This window comes from Buceros rhinoceros, unplaced genomic scaffold (assembly GCF_000710305.1).
Source record: "Buceros rhinoceros silvestris isolate BGI_N320 unplaced genomic scaffold, ASM71030v1 scaffold11071, whole genome shotgun sequence".
NCBI lineage: Eukaryota > Metazoa > Chordata > Aves > Bucerotiformes > Bucerotidae > Buceros > Buceros rhinoceros.
This window is the reverse complement of record NW_010396040.1, coordinates 33,312-38,798: the sequence shown is the minus strand read 5'-3', so window position 1 is coordinate 38,798 and position 5,487 is coordinate 33,312. Positions and strand designations below refer to the sequence as shown.

At 39.2% G+C, this 5,487-nt stretch overlaps 1 protein-coding gene across 1 annotated transcript in view; it reads right to left on the bottom strand.

The window, feature by feature from the left end:
• Positions 1-5,487, bottom strand: part of RGS12 (regulator of G-protein signaling 12) — a 50,309-nt gene that overhangs the window by 35,406 nt on the left and 9,416 nt on the right. The window lies entirely within an intron of this gene.

Here is a 5,487-nt window from a genome sequence, read left to right as displayed (position 1 = left end):
TGCTGAAGCTCACAGTAGTGCAGACTTCGGAATATTCCTCCCCATTTTTATTAGGAGCACCTGCATAGAAAAAGCAATCCCAAACATCTCTCAATTTTCTTCTCTTCCACTGCAAAGAAAATTAAATGAATGTCTTAAAAGCAATCTCCTGCCAGAAGCTAAACGGACAGGCACAACAGGAAATCTTTTTTCTTGCTCCACAAAATAAAGTATTTTGGACAAAATTTTCTGCTCACATTCTTCACCTCACAGACTGCACTCCTTCACAACAGTATCCAGGAAGGTTGATCTTCAAGAATCCACTGTTCACCAGAAAGCAGGCAAAAACCTATTTGGTGATAGGAGACAGCAAAATTTCATATACTCTTAAGTCGGTAGAGGCAGGGACTCCGTGAAGTTTTTCATGGAAATGAAAAAAATCCTGCTAAACGCTGAAAATTTAGGAAAGGCATCTACCGAGGACAAGAACACTATGGAATATGAGCTAGTAATGGATGCCTTCCTCATCCACAGCAAGCAGAGGTATCAAACCACAGATTCTCCATTTATCATGGTTTCTGACAAAAACACGGATCCAGGATTCCCTTCCAGACTCGAGCCAACACAGTGACCCCAAGCTGAGAAATGACCAGATTATTTAGATCTTAAAAAAACATGTATTCTGAAAAGTAAATTAACAAGAAACCATAGAGAATTCAGGAAAACGCAGCCTCGTGTAGCAGCTTAATAATGTCAATGATTCAACCCCAGGACATCTTTGTCACACATCAGTAAACAGAATACACAAGAAAAAATTCTTACAGTGACCACTTGCTCACAGAGATGGAAAGGTGAAAGAAACAGCTGCTCTTGGTGAAAGAGGGAACTGTATACAACAGGGTCCTACTCATAAACTTGACATTTATATGTTGCATGCTCTTCCACAAACCACTACTCTTTCCATCTCTTGGTTTACACAAATGTAAAACTAGTATCGAACTACTCACAGATACCGACTTCGAAGAGATGATCAGAGATTTAATTATTTGTGAAGATACAACTACATAAAGCCCTGAGCTACCTGGTCTCATCTCATAACGGAAACTGCTTTGCGCAGGAGAGGTTGTACTAAAGATGTCAACTGAATGAGATTCTGTGATGAAGGGATAAAAAAAAAAAAGCAGACATTCAATTCCTTGAAAAATTAGTAGTAATAGACGAGAGAAAATAAAGTCCTCAAATGAAATAGATATTATCTTCAATAATTCTTTGCCAAATGGAAAAGCAAATATACAACTCACTACAAATGTAAACTGACTGAAAAGTGAATTCACAACCAGTAAGGAATGGCCCATTCTTCACAGGAACATTTTTATTGTTGTTTATTTTCCTCAGGTAATTATCTCGACTACCTAAAGCAAGAAATAATTTCACCAAAATTTCTACTTTACAGTATCTCCCAAGGTCTTCTTTTCTTTTATATATATTTTGAAGCACTTCACAGATCCAAATTCTGGATTATACAGATTATACAAATGTGTTACAAAACATTACTGTTCCTCTCTGGCAGTATGAACTTTGAAAAAAGGACTAGAGGCAGTTACAAGCATAGAAAAAAGTTATAAAGATAGTTGTAAAGATGAGAAAAACTTAAATAAAATAGTTCTGAAACTTCATTTTTAAATGTATTCTGTACCTCAGATATATTTACTAAGTTTATTAAGTTAATTACTGCACATTTCTGTAAGCAAAGCTATTGTTTAAGACAAAAATAAGATAAAATAAGACAAACATAGTGAATTAGATAAGAATGAAAATGTAACATATATTTTCAATAAGGATAATATTTAAGGACCATAACAACACAATACCTATATAAGTATTTTGCTTTGTCTAATCATCATATTAATCAAAGCTAATACCAGCAAATAATGCCACGTTTTCTTATAAGCAATATTTATTCAATTTTTTCCTTTAAGACATATGAAAGAGCATAACCAAGTCAACTGTTAGCTTCATTAGAGAATACCTGTCACCACAGTGAAACTATTGTGAAAGAAGCTAACATGAATCTGAAGAGAATTACATCTAAATTTATTACTTGAATTATTTTGCTTTAACTCTGCAGATGGATATGTATTACTTTACAGTCCAGGATATAAATACACACCTACTTCTTGATAGATCTGGAACAGTTTCAGCTACTGCCTCACTCCTAGAGGGTTCAATCCCCAGCGTTCTCCAGTGATGAATGACGAAAATTTCCTAGTTCCTTTCACACAAAATCAGAAATGTAAACTCAGCCTACATACCAAACTGTCTAAACTTACTTGGCTGACAGAGGGGAATTAGGGAGTAGCCACACAAAGTGCTGGACTCTAAATCCACAAGTGTCTTGGTGTGGGTGTGACCCCCCGGCCGGTCCGGGAAGCAGCCCTGTAAGCCTGCTGTCAGTCAGCAGCAGGAGGGGTGTTGTTTAGGAGGAGACAGAGAGGTTGTGTCAATGGGTGATTGGAAAGCCAGCTCATCTCTGGGCAGGACAGTGAACTTGAAACCAATCCAGCCAGAATACGTAAGATAACTTAGAAACTATAAATAGATGTGATAAGGAAGAAGCTGCGCAGTTAGCAGTTAGTTAGCAGTTAGCACTTAGAATTTGTAGTGTGTAGGGGCTGCAGCCGTCTGCTGCAGTTGTATCTTAATAAAGGCCTTGTGTGCACACACAGATTGTCATATCGTCCGCCCCAAATATTTGCGACATATGATTTACATCTTGGGACCCAGGAGGGACTGCAAAGTCATAGGCACAGCAGTCATTAGCAGGACAGCTTCGCCCTCCTCCCTCCCCACGGTGGCTGTTCCATTGCTCTGTGGCAGGCAGGTAGGGCAAAACGCAGCTCCAGTCCCCGAGTGTCTACACCAGTAGGTGACTGCTGCCTCCCTGGAACTGCTGGCAGCTGCTGGTTCTGGCCACCTTTTCAGAGTTACAGTTGCTCTAAACTACACTGGCTTCTGGTTCCTGAGACTCTGGAGGGCCCATGAAAACCACTGAACCAAAATAAGACTACAGTTTCAACAGCTGTGAGAGCTACCGGCACAGGTCCTCCAACAAGTTCAAGCAGCATTAAGGGATTACTCATTCACAGTAAACCGTGTCTGTTCTGGTGGCTTTTATTTAGCTAATTCATATTTTTTCAGAAAGAACTATTTGAACTCATACTCAACCCTGACACTGCTTTGTTTTCCATTAAAGCAAAAATGCAGTCAGTTTGCTTTTAAAATCCATACAGATTTCTGCTGGGGCACCTGCCAACCTGAAAACACCCGGCTGTTTCCCAGGAAAGGCTTGGTTATTCCAGTTTCTTTTACCACACAGATCAACAGTTACAATTAAAACAGTTACAGCCTAGCGCTGGCATACCATTTAGAATCAGAGAAAAAAAAAGTCAGATGGGAAGAAAAAAACTCGACAACCATAACACTAGTATACAATTCATCCAAATCACACTTAAATGAAGACTGAGTGATCTGCAACTCCGCCCCGCCCCACTCCCCTCGCAGAGGAATGTTTCCAATGTAAGACTTCAGTGTCAGGTTTCCTGACTCTCACAACTCCTACGTACAGGCAGTCCACCTTGGAAAGCACGAGTGGAGAAACTTTCCAAAGAGTCACATCCTTTGTCTACTGAGCACTCTGTGATGATCATTAGAGGAAACATAGAGCCCTGATTCCCACCCGCAAACATTCTAACCACAAGGCTGTGGTGCAAAGTGGCCTCCTTCCTGTTAAGCGTTTTAAAAAAAGAAAACTAGCTATTGGGAATCTCAGGTTGCCAGAGGAGTTTACTGTGAAAATCGCAGCTCAAGTGCATGTACAATTTGGTAGTGTTGGGGAGTTTCCTAATGCCTCCCTGCCTTCCTCCTTACTATGTGGAAGCACCGACTCATCTTGCATTACCTGTAAAAGGAGGCTTCTTACTCAAACATCCTGGATCCTGGGGACTTAAATTTATTTCTGCTCAGTTCAAGAGGCACCATATCTAGCAAGGAAGTACTACTTCCTGTGCAAACTCATTTATTAATATCAAGTTTTATTTATTATCTTCTTCAAACACAGAATTGACAAAGAATGCTTTCTAAAATGCCTCAAAACCCAGTATTCATACCTTTTGGTTTTACACATTCTACAGAAGATCTAGGTTTTATTTTACAAAAACAGTATTATATAAGAAAACGAAGCATTTAATCATCTAAAATCTTGAACATATTCAGGACAATATGGCTTTGAAATTTTTTATTTAAATCATATAAAGCAGTAAGCCTGAATACAATTAAGGGTATTTTTGTATGCATTTGCTTATAAAATCCATAAACATTTTTCAACCTACAAATACTTTTTATTATTGTGAAAATATACATGTATTCCTTGTAATCATCAGAATGTATACATTCATATAATTAAGATATTCCAGTCAATCACTAAAGACATTACCTGGATAAAGCTGGTAAGAACCACTGTGGTGCCACTTAATCAAATACTTCAAGCCATTCCCTGAAAGCCATCCTCCTGAATCCATACCAAATTCAGCTGTAGCGTCCCAGAACCCATTGGGCGCGGATGAGTCTTACGGTACGACACATTGTTCCTCTGCAGCTTTGGGATAAGGGAAGCTAACGCATCTCCCCCCTGCAATTCCTGGTAGCCTCTAACACCCTTCTAAACAAATGGATTCTTTACCCGCATGGCTTCAAGCAGAGGAAAGCAATAGTATACTTAACACAAAGCATTATAAAATGCTGCATAAATAATTTAAAGAAAAGACCTTTTGCCACTGCTGCTAAAGGAACCTGAATTATTTACGTTACAGTGGAACACAGCTACAGCACACATGCACTGCCAGAGTCACTGACAAGTAAGTCATATGCCAGTTGGAGGAAATAATCCATCTCTAGTTAGAGTGTAACAAGTGTAAACAGCGTTTTGTTTTATTCTGGCCTTCACTGCGGATTTTTTACTTGACCTTCTTTAGTTACTTTTTAAAGTGGAGTTTGCATTATTTATTACTGTAAACATCAGATTCCTTTCAGAAAAGTCTTTAAGAATGCTTTTCCTTATGAAAATTCTTTCCAGGTGATGAACACTAGAACCAACTACCAGTGGAAACTACAGCAATTACTATCTTAGCAAAAAGATATGCGTGTAGCACCTGTTACGCTTAGGAATTTGGAAATGATAGACTTCAGCTTTGTGGAACCGATCTCTGTAGGGAATACCGGGTAAGAACTGACTTAGACCTCACCATCCGTGTGCGTGGGAGATGACTGATGAGGTACTTCTATTATATGTTCTTTGACCTTTCTGAAGTACCACCTGGGTTCAATAGCCAAAGTCAGACATTAGCTGGTGACTACTGACCATCCCCATGATGATTTAGATGGCACAGTGCTCAAAACCCCAGCCACAGCCTGCATGCTGTGTACACACCCTTGCTATTCCTACAGCCAGCA